Source organism: Salvelinus sp. IW2-2015, linkage group LG18, assembly GCF_002910315.2.
Source record: "Salvelinus sp. IW2-2015 linkage group LG18, ASM291031v2, whole genome shotgun sequence".
Lineage (NCBI taxonomy): Eukaryota > Metazoa > Chordata > Actinopteri > Salmoniformes > Salmonidae > Salvelinus > Salvelinus sp. IW2-2015.
Window position 1 is genome coordinate 31,323,189 of NC_036858.1, and position 12,229 is coordinate 31,335,417.

The 12,229-nt window shown below is 46.7% G+C and overlaps 1 protein-coding gene and 1 pseudogene across 2 annotated transcripts in view; both read right to left on the reverse strand.

Moving 5' to 3' along the window:
- pkdcca (protein kinase domain containing, cytoplasmic a) overlaps window positions 1-12,229 on the reverse strand; it is a 451,220-nt gene that overhangs the window by 263,238 nt on the left and 175,753 nt on the right. The window lies entirely within an intron of this gene.
- Window positions 1-12,229, reverse strand: part of LOC111977475 (echinoderm microtubule-associated protein-like 4) — a 55,956-nt pseudogene that overhangs the window by 3,798 nt on the left and 39,929 nt on the right.

Here is a 12,229-nt window from a genome sequence, read left to right on the forward strand (position 1 = left end):
ACGAGAAGATCGCCACTGCATGACACTGGTATCCTTCCCGCCGTGGACACCAGGTGACTGTCGTATGTGCATGAAGGTCACATTGGTCACGTGACTGCTGTGGGCGCTGTATTTGGGCTTAGGTGCCTGTGGAAGGAAGAGACATGTGAGCACATTATATTAGGATTTGAAGCTAATATTACAGTAGGCTATACTATATACAGTATGTTATACCACAGGAGGTTGGCGTACCTTAATTGGGGAGAACGGGCTTGACGTAATGGCCGAGGTGGAATGGAATAAATTACATCAAACACACTTTCCATTATTTGATTGCCAGCCATTCGCCTCCGTTCCAGCCATTATTATGAGCCGTCCTCCCCCCACAGATGTGTACAGTATTGTTGAGCAGTAAGCGGACTCTGCTGGTGCTCCGCCCGGCCAGGGCCGGGCTTACCTTGGTCTTGCGCAGGGGTACTGGAAGAGGTGCATTTGCAGAAGTCATCAGCCAGAGCGATCACCTTCCTGTTGTGGGACCTGATCCAGGGCGTTGATGTCTGTACCATCGGAACCCTCAGGCCACACTCCTGGAAGACACACACACACACACACACACACACACACACACACACACACACACACACACACACACACACACACACACACACACACACACACACACACACACCACACACCACACACACCACACACACACACACACAATGGTGTTTTGCCCTGCTATATAGGCAGTGAAACCTGCCCTGAACTTTAGCCCCTGTTACTAGCCAGCTATCAACCGGTACTCTACCCTGCACCTTAGAGACTGCTGCCATATGTACATAGTCATTGAACACTGGTCACTTTGATAGTGTTTACATACTGTTTTACCCACTTTATATGTAAATACTGTGTTCTAGTCCAGTGTTATCCTATATAACTACTGCTGTACACAGATTTTCTATTCATGTACTGTCCCTACTGTCTATACACACACCATCATATACATTTATATTCAGGACTTTGAAATTCTAATATGTGTATATTTCTTATTTCCTTTCTTACATTTTGGGGGATTTGCGTGTATTGTTTTGTATTGTTAGGTATTACTTTTATTATTACACTGTCGGAGGAACATAAACATTTCACAACACCCGCGATAACATCTGCAAAATAAGTGTACACAACCAATTGGATTTGATTTCGTGTCCTATCCACATGTTCAAGTACGTGAGGCCGTGTGAAAAGCATACCACCAGGGGGCAGACCAACACTATAGGGGCCTTCATCCACACTAACGTGCACAGTACACACTCCCTATCTTACCTTCTCTCTCTCTCACAGGGAGATATAGGCACATAGAAATGAATAGTGATCACGTCACACACACATGCGATCTCCATTCCCCTGGGTCTTATCAGTTCCAGCCTAGGCGAGGGACAATCTACTGGCTGAGAACTGAGGAATCTGAAAGTCGAGAGAGAACTATTTTTCCAGCCTCCTAAAGAACTAAAATATGTGGAGTCGGGGGCTGATGTTGGGCTCTATTTTTTCTGGGCCTGTCCCTCCCGAGACAATGAGAGAAGAAAGGGGCGGGGAGCGACAGAAAGAGATGGACAGAGAGAGAAAAAAGAAAGAGGGAGGGAGACAAATAAAGACGGAGATAGAGAGAGATGGAAGCACTGCAGATACCACGACACGCCGTACTGCAGTGGGACAAAACCAGTAGTGAAACAGAGCAGGGTCAATTCGGGTAGCAGAGTTCAAATGGAAAGGACATGCGTTTGCTGTTACGCGCCGTTACAAACTTGCGTAATACGGATGAAAAAAAAAAAAAAAAAAACGGATTGAGAAAGAGAGCAGAGAAAGACAGGATGAATGAGGGAGGGGGAGGAAGAAAAAAATAGGGAAAGGCAGAAAGTCAAGAGTGCGTAGGACGAGTCCCAAACCACACGTTCTGTTCAGTAGCAGGTCTCACACCCACAGAGGCTTTATACACCCACAGCAGTGGAAATAAAAACACACTCTACACAGATCCGGCATAGCACAGCCACGAACAGAGCCAAAGCATTCCCGCCATATCCCTATTTCCCAAGTAGATACTGACCGAAGACATGGTAGCCCAGCACACAGGTATAGGTGGTCCAGTCGATGTCCTTACACTCGGAGCGGTTACGGATGTACTTGCAACCGTTTGGAATGTCCCCTGCAAAGAGGATAGAACCAGGGCATAGGTTAAGGGAATACTTCACAACAGCAGTGTTGGCTATTACGCAGGTTGTTTAAGAAAAAGTGAATGAAAATAGTATTTGTCTGATTGCTAAACATCCCTTCGTGGATCAGTAATTCAGCGCCATGCTTCAACAATGTAGTTGCTGCTGCAACCTTACTACGACACGACACTCATTCGAAGGTGTGTTTACGCACAGTAGAGGATCTCGTAGTCTCCTGAGTTGGACATGATGAACTTGTTGTCGGGGGACCAGTCAAGATGTGTGATGTAGCTGGAATGTCCCTGTTAAACCACACAGAGTCAGAAGGCTGGGTAGGTGATTTAGGAGGAGAGATGAAACAGTTCACGGGTACATTCATGGAGCTAGTGACAGGCACAGCATGTACAGCGCGGGCTAGCTTCGTTTGGCTAATCGTTTCAGGGGAGATTGTTGCCTTTATTGAAACTAGCCCACGCAGCGGTTAAGTGCACTATCCTGGGAGCGAGCTCCAGTCTTCCATCACAGCCCATTGGAGGAGACACTGTGTGTGTCTGTCCTCCCCCTACACTCAGAGCCAGGGAGGGAATCTCTGTTTGCCTATCTTGGCACTTTGTTTGATTTCCATCAGGTCTGCAGGCTTCCATCCAACACACAGACCCATACACACATGCAATCATATCATACACACAACATGGAATCATATACACACACACACACACACACACACACACACACACACACACACACACACACACACACACATACACACACACACACACACACACACACACACACACACACACACACACACACACACACACACACACACACACACACACACACACACACACACACACACACGTCTCTGACATCGTGCCAAGTTAAGGCTAGTCACTCCAGAGCTGCTGAGCTCACTTTCTCACACAAACGCATACAAATCTGAATCCCATACCGAACGAAACACACACACGAAAACTAGATGTATTTCTGTCTTCATGCATTTCCCTAATTATACACACAATCCTAGGCACTTCCTTATCTGAACAAGAGGACTCGTCTACATATTTGCATGTGTCCCTAGAACTCCCTACAAATAAATTCATATACTTATACTGTATATCAGCGTGTCTCGCTGCTTTGCTGTGGAGCTGTGGTTACAGACAGGGGCCCAGTCCTCTGCCAACGCCAATAAAACCTCAAACCAACCTTCCCACAATGTCTTTATTCCCTCCGGAGCCCTGAGCCTTTGAACCGTACCAAATGAGAATCTGGTTTTTCTCTCATGCAACCCCTAGCTTGTTTTTCAAACATCTCCGATGCAACTGCTGTGCTTCTGATCTCTGATCTGTTATTAAACTACCCAACCCAAAGCACTATACCGCCGCATGCTCTGCTGTGGCTGCCAGGCTATGGACGGTAAGTTGCCTGGGGGTTAACATTGGTAACGTTTCGTCCCACAATAGGGTACCAAGAGTGGTCAAGCACCAGAAGCAATGACCGTGACCACAACCTGAGCACCGTGGTCCGGGCCATTGGCATCCAACGCACAGTTGACCAGAGCTCCACAGGCATGGTGGGAAGAGAGAGAGAGAGCGAGAGAGTGCGAGAGAGGAGAACGAGAGAGTGCGAGAGAGGAGAACGAGTTAGACGGACGAAAAGAGAGACGACATGAATGAGAGGGACATGAAAGAGGGGGAGAAGAGTGAAACGGGGGAGAAAGAGAGTACGAGAGAGGCGGGAGCCACGAGTGAGAGACACTACATACAGAGAAAGAGAGAGGGAGAGAGGGAGACAACATTGAAAGAGAGACAGAGAGATCGCAGACTGAGCAGCAGCCAAGCGGAGGCCAGAGGAGGTGTAAAACAACAGTGTGTTTAACAGTGGAGTGATTCACACTGGCCCTGTGGGTCTCCAGTTGACCTACTGGAGTCACAACACCTCGTACTGATCACTCTCTGTATACAGCTACCTCTACCCTGCAGGGGTCGCGTCTTTCTCTTGGTGTATGTCTCGCTCTCCTTTCAAAACAATTCAAGTCAATTAAAACGAGCTTCGTTGGCGTAAAAGGAGCAACCCGACCGGTGCCAAGGCAATACAAAATGTATTAATAATTCATACTCTCTCTCTCCCTCTCGGTTTCTCTCCTGTTGCTTTTCCTGTGATTAATACACTGTGAAAGCACTGATCATATCCATCTCTCCAGCTGCAAGGAGACAGCACTCCCTAGGGCCTCCCACACACACACACACATACACACATACACACACACACACACACACACACACACACACACACACACACACACATCATTCAACACACCACAGCAGTCTGCATAACTCACTTGGATGAAATGCCTTTACTATGGCTATATTTCTACGCTAAAGGCCTCTTCCCGTGCTGGGTACTGAACTGCTCCCTTTCCTGTCATCACAGGTTCACTGAGGAGGTCAAATATACAGTCAGTAGACAAAGACAGAGTCTCTTTGAGGACAATTATCTTCACACATGCATATAGGCACACACACACACACACACACAAATGGTGCCGTACTCACAATGCACTTCCCGCATCTGGTGTACTTGCGGCCTTTCTCCGACACGGTGTGGAGGTAAATGAAGTTGTCATGCGATCCCACTGCCAGCAGGGTGCCATCTGAGGAGGGAGTGAACAGGATTGTGGGTAAATGATCCACCGCGTTCTATTATCCTCCCCAAGCGTTTGTTGAATGAACAGCGCTTCCATCAAATCCAATTCCACGGTTTGGATCGGGTGTAAGACCAGCTCCACCCACCTACGGAGAAGCGCATGACTGACAGCTGCTCATTGCCGTCGGTGTGAATGGCCACCAGGTCTCTGGTCTCTGCATCCAGAGCGTACCACCTGGGACACACGGGGAGGGGAGAGAACAGCACAGGATTCATAAGAATGGACTTTTCCCATGCAGGAGGGAGAGATGGGACAGATCGACACTAATGTGCTTCAGAGTTAGAGATGGGGGTTCTGCTGAACTTACTTTCCCGAGTGAGTACCGATGGCCACAACAGCACCACTGGGGTGAAAGTCCGCACAGTGGCCATGCTCCTGAGAGAACGAAAGAGCAAGGGAGAGAGAGATTCGCTAAATAAATGTATGTTTGAAATGTAAGGCCTGATTCCTAACTTGAGATTTGTTTGTATCTCAACTGGAGAACTTGGATCAACATTTCACTTTTGTCTGTGAATAAAACCGAAAGGTTAGTGGATGAGCGTGGATTCTTAATCTGCTGTATAGAATAGTTCCCGAAAGGGAGGTATTAGTTCTTACATCCAGGAGCCTGGTCCATTCCAGGGAGTGGTCCACAGAGTTCCACAGGCATACCTGCCTGTCCTGGGCACAGGTTAGGAACAGGTCCTTGAAGGGGTGCGACGCCAGCCCCCATAGCTCGTCTGTGTGACCCTGGGGCGAAAGGTCAGAGGTTAGAATATAATGCTGATGGGGTTATGCTTTCATTTTGACCAAACTGACACGACCTACTGAGTAGTAAACGCATATCCTGTATATTCTGTACGTTGCCCATTTAAAGTGGGAATCAAAACCCAGAACTCCAGCGTTTACAATGAAAGTACCCTGCTCAAACCAACTGAGCCATTGGAAACACACCACCAAAAATCTCAGATGACCTCCTTCACACGGGGCTAGCGCGCCTCAGAGGACAGAAGAGGGTGGGATCAGTTGGGCACCRTCAAAAGACGGGAGAAATACCTCCGCCCGGCTGTTTATACAGCGTTCAAATCACTGGGGGYAAAATTAAGCCAGTTATACAACACGGGCTCTCTGGAAAATAGCAGCGTCTCGCCCGCTCTGCTCTCCCTCACAGGGAGGAAACGATTGGGAAATCAGCTAGTGAGGGGGCCGACACTGGCATCCTTACAACAGGGCTGATCTAGCAGGGCCCTGCAGTCCTGAGATGCCTTTAGCCATGTAGCTGACCCCCCTGGATGTTTCCGGTGCGTCACACCAGGAATATTTAGCGGTGGTGGTCAGCTAGTCAGCAGTGAGAGAGAGAGAGAGAGAGAGAGAGAGAGAGAGGATGAGAGAGCGACATAGAGTGAAACCTCTCACCTGCACTTCCACCTGGAAACCGTCATTAAACGTCCCCCGCAGGATGAAGTTACGCGAAGTGCCCACCAGAAACTGCTCCCCTTTGCCCTCGGCCACAGCGCGAATGGTTCCATATTGATCGGGGACCTGCAGTGGAACAGATACATTGAGATGTATAACAAACATCTTCCCAAAACAGTTCCAAAATCTGATCAACATTGAATGCTAGGTTTATCATCCTATTGAACATGTGATATTTGACATATATGATACACTGTATATCAGTAAGTGTATATGTCTGTGCATGGTGTACTGGTGTATATGTGCCTGTGTCGTATGTGACTGGCAGCATTATGTTRTGTGTGGCCCACTGCACCTCTATGTCCCTCTCTGGGTTGAGGTCGTGGTCCCAAAGAATGATCTTGTGGTCCTTGCCCCCTCCGGTCAGCAAGGTCCCGTTCCTCATCTGACACAGAGTGAACACACTGCCGTCATGGGCCTTGATCTGACGGCTGATCTGGTACGCACCTACAGGGGGAACGAACAGAGGGGAGGGGAGGGGAGAGAGAGAGAGAAAGGAGAAAGAGAATTGCCCAGAAGGAAAGAAGAGGGAGAGAGGAATGAGAAAGGGAGTGGGTGGTCGTAAAACAGCTCACAGCGGAGATTTCTGGGAATAGGATACAACAGATATTTGACATTTGCTAATGTACTTTATGTGCCACGGTACAGGCCAACTCGTTGTTCCCTCAGGGGAGCATTTGAGGTGGAAGTGAGAGAGAGAGTGCGTGTCTGTGTGTGTGTGTGTGTGTGTGTGTGGGGGGGGGGGGGTAGGGTGGCACAATTACAGTACAATCGAGTAACTGACGATTATGGATGAAGAACGTCACTAAACTAAAATAACGGTTTCATTATTTTTTATTTTTTTTGGAACTAACAGCTGACTGAAGCTGGGACGGCCGGGCATTCGTGCGGTTGAGTCCGTTTCCGCAGTAACATGGACTCTTTACAACGTGATAAAACTCGGTTGCTCCTTGCCGAAACAAGCAAGGTGTTGTAGCAAATGCCCAAATGCATAGTGCCGTCTGTAAAGTTTGGTGGAGGAGGAATAATGTCTGGGGCTGTTTTTCATGGTTCTGCTTAGGCTCCTTAGCTCCAGTGAAGGGAAATCTTAATGCTACAGCATACAATGACATTCTAGACTATTCTGTGATTCCAACTTTGTGGCAACAGTTTGGGGAATGCCCTTTCCTGTTTCAGCATGACAATGCCCCTGTGCACAAAGCGAGGTCAATACAGAAATGGTTTGTCGAGATAGGTGTGGAAGAACTTGACTGGCCTGCACAGAGCCCTGACTTCAACCCAATCAAACACCTTTGGGAAGAATTGTAAGGCAGACTGAGAGCCAGGCCTAATTGCCCAACATAAGTGCCCAACCTCACTAATGCTCTTGAGGCTGAATGGAAGCAAGTCGCCGCAGCAATGTTCCAACATCTAGTGGAAAGCCTTCCCAGAAGAGTGGAGGCTGTTATAGCAGCAAAGGGGGACCAACTCCATAATAATGCTTGACGAGCAGGTGTCCACATACTTTTGTAGTGTACTTGCAGATTATCACTCCTCCTGTAATAATACTAAATTCTATGCTAATAACACAGACAGATGCACAGCAAGAGGCCCATTCCTCAAGGCTAGCCAGACTGAACCTGAGGCAGTGGAATTCTCAATGGAGGTAATATTGAGTGGCAGASGGAGGGTATGTGTTAGAATGAATATGCATCAGATGGCGTTTCTGTCTCTGTATCGCTTCTGCTCCCCCACATTGGCATGACCTCCATCCCTGCAGAGCTCAGACAGATGTGGACACACACGCACACAAGCGTTCACACATGCACGCTCAAGCAGATGCACACACACAAACACTCCCACCATCTAACCAGCAGGGGGCACTGTGGCCCAGCTCCACCACAGCAACTTGAGCAGAGCAGGTAAATAAAGAGATGAACAGTTTATCCCTGGCATCTGGCCAAAGTTCTGTTCATCCAGTTCTGTAGCATGCCAAGCAAAACCATTACTGCTCAAAACCCCAACACCGTCCCCCCCAGGCACTCTGGCCTGCCAACAATCACACCCACTATTCCTCTTCTCTGCTCCACTTTTCTTTCTACTTTTCTTCCCCGTCTTTCTCTTTCTGTGTCTTCCCGTGTCTCCTTCGAGGCGGTTTTCTTTTCACCGGTCTCGAATCGCCTCTTTCAGTTGCTCTTCTCTGTGTCTTTGAGACTCACTGAGAAGGTAAGCGCTTGGGATTACTCATTTGGGTATGTCTGATACGGTCAGACGGTTTACCCAAAGTGACTAAGTTTAACACACAAATATTCATATATACGTGGATCATGAGGGACAGCACCATGGTCCAAACAACTGTGCCATCAGTAGCACTATACGGGCGGGTGAAGGGATTGTGTGAGGTATAAAGTACATTGTATTGTGTAAGGTGCTGGCTCCACTAGAGGTTGGCTTCATTAGGTCTAGAGGCCTGTTTGTGAGGTTTAAAGGTCCAATGCAGCCATTTTTATCTCAATATCAAATCATTTATGGGTAACAATTCAGTACTTTACTGGGATTTATTTCTATTTTATTACAATGATAAACATAAATAGCTTCTTAGCAAAGAGCAATTTCTCAAGCAAGAATTTAGCTAGGACTGTTTGGGAGTGGTTCGAGTGGGGAGGGGGAAACTGAAGACTAGCCGTTATTGGCAGAGAAGTTTGTTACTCTTTCTTATTGGTCTGTTACTATTAACTAATTTACCGCCTGGTGATGTCACCAGGCAGGCCACAACTCCATGTCACCAAAACAGAATGACATTTCAGGCAGTCTTTTCAAACAGTTATTACACTAAAAGGGCATTTCACAGTATTATTCCAAACTCATAGTGTGGAAATATATATAAAACACAGAAAAATCACATTTTTGACTGCACTGGGCCTTTAAGGTAGTGTAAGCTAGAAGGTATACAAGGTGTGTAGTGTACCTTTGGGTCCCTTCCCTGGGGTCGGCTCCACTGTGCTCCTGCTCCATATCAACATGATGCCTCCAGAGTCTCCCGTCAGGATGTCCCCGTTGTTGAGGAAGGCCAGACACTGAACAAACTTGGGTTTTTCATATTTCTGAGCAGGAAGAGAAGTTGAACGAGTTATTTCGTAATAATTGCATTGTGGATGTGTTTAAGGGAGACTAGAGAAAGAGCAGGTGTACGTGTATGGGTAATGTTAAATTACGTAAAGGATACATCATTTTCTGTCATCACATCATTATTCAAGGCACTTAAGGTGACACGGTTGTTGTGACGCCAATGTGTAAAAACAACCGTTAAGTGCACTTCTCTGTTTTGCTTGGCTCAAGCAGATCTTTACACGCTTTTAAGTCCTGAACAAGTGAAGTACTTTACAAGTCCTTTTTAAAGAGTATTAKGGTGTGTGTCCTCACCCCGAAGATGCCCTGCTTGCGTGCCAGRGAGGTYCCAGCCCAGGTCCAGAAGAAGATYTGGGACTTGCCACAGGTTACTATGGTGTTGGCATCAGTAGGGTGGAACTCTACCGCAAGCACCACCTCATTTGTAGACTAGAGAAGGTGAAACGGAGATKATATACAGTTAAAAAGAAGATCCCTTTTTATAACCCAATCGTCAAAAGGCAATGATTTACGTATTTTACGCAGAATTACACAGTATAAAACACCCCAGGTATCTCTGACCTTGATTTCAGCGATCTTGGATTTCTTCTGCCAGTCCCAGACAGTCAACATGTGGTCGTTACAATCATCAATCACCGCCAGGTGTGTGCCCGAGTCCTGTAGGAGACACCCAGGAGGAAGCAAGGTGTCTTCATGTCAGTAAAGCTTGTATGAAACACAGATCCTATTGTCTGCAATTCAATAAATCTGCCATAACATAATTCCAGTTTATGCCTGCTATTCTTTGATAGTGCGTATTAACTGTTATATACTGTAGGTCGATGAGAGGGCATGGAAAATTCTAAACATGAATCAACCTCTTGCATAAATGGCCATAAAGCTAGCAGGAATAACCAATAAACTTCTAAGCGGTTAGCCATTAAGTCGACTTGGCAAATGGTATCAGCAACGACATACGATGATGTGTCATCATCCTTCGTTCGGGATGTACTCATCTTTAATAAAGCAAATCCACTGCTTAGCTAGACCTCTGATAGCATAAGAGGATAATGATTCACTTAGCCTAGAATGCGTGTGTGTGTGTGTGTGTGTGTGTGTGTGTGTGTGTGTGTGTGTGTGTGTGTGTGTGTGTGTGTGTGCTCGTTTTTATGGAAATGGGTCATGGCGTATGTGTGTGAGTGTGTGCGTGCGTAGTTCGCTTGTGAAGGGAGCCAGACAGTAAAAGCAGAGTTCTGGAATGTGCTAACGGAAGACAGGGAGAGAATAGTAACGGTAAACTACTACTGATTAGAGAGCATATGAGGTGCTCAACACCACCACGACACCACCACTCGGGACCCGCGAGCTTGATCACGAAAGGGCTCGGTTCAGAAACACACAGCACCTAGAACCCCATACCTGATTCTAGAACATCTAGACCCACTAACCACTGGCTGCGATGTGATTACGTTGAACTCTAATATGTAGGATCTGTACACTTCCCAGGATGGGGTCTCACATGAATTACTACACTATAGTACCCATATTTCCCATAATGACTAAAACGTCCTGGATATATATCATTAGAGGTGTTAGGAGTGGTGCTAGGGTTGCCCACCGCTTTGGAGAAGGCCAGGGAGCCCACCCCTCTCTCGAAGGTGCCCAGGCCGATGACCTGCAGGGTGGACAGGCTGACCGAATCCCACACTCTCACATGGGGCTGCAGTGGCTGCAGGGGGAGAAGAAGAGAACACACACGTCATTGAACTCTCAGCGTAGCCAAACTCAGACCCTATGGTTGCATTTACAGTGTATTCTTCTTGACAGCATCCTTTCCTTGTTTCCTTCCCTTCACAATCAGTGGCAGATGAGGAGAGGCTAACACAACATTTGACCGGCTCTCAGCTTTTCACTGTGTTCCCTAACCAGAAACGTGCATGTCTGTGTCTCGGTTGGGTCGCGATACTCTTTTCCAACTTCCTTTGCTTGTCTCCTCGTCTTCACAAGCACTGGTAGACAAAATAACTAGATTGAATCCCACCCAATTGCTTTTTACCTATCGCATCCTCTAAACATCAGTGATCATTAAGGGAAAAGCGAAGGAGGTGAGGAAAGGAAGCCATTTTGAAGACTTGAGAAAGCATTCAACAGTTATAGTCAGTAAGTTGTACAATATCTGMCTCACTGACAGACAGGATCCTCTTRTACGGACTCATTTCGAGGGAGGTTAGAGCCAGTTTGACATGTTTGCAACCAGAGAGCTTAAATATAATGAGTTGCGTTAGAGTATGGATTATTGGTATGCTTGAGTAAATATGAGGCACCGGTGTCTGGATGTGCCTGTCAAAGACATGAGTGAGCCTGATTGTGCAACGCAAGCAGAAATACTCATACTGTACACAAGAAGAGACATTGTGCAAACAAGGATTATGCTTTTAAATATAACCACAGAGAGACTTGTCATTCTGTATTTGGCAGGCTGGTATAAGACGACTTAAAGGAAAACTCTCACTTATTTTGCTATTTGTTCCGTTAGTCCGTTGTTGACATAGTCCCAAAATGTTTTGCTTGTCTGCATTCAAGTTTTCAAGATATGTACGTTTCAAAATACAAAAATACAGAAATCCTCCCCGTATGACGCGTTTTAGATCATATGATACATATCTTGAAAACTTGAATGCAGACAAGCAAACCATTTTGGGACTATGTCCACAACGGACTAACAAAACAAATACCAAAATATCGTTTTTGGGGTGGAGTTTTCCTTTAAGTTCCTTGGAAACCCCCTTGG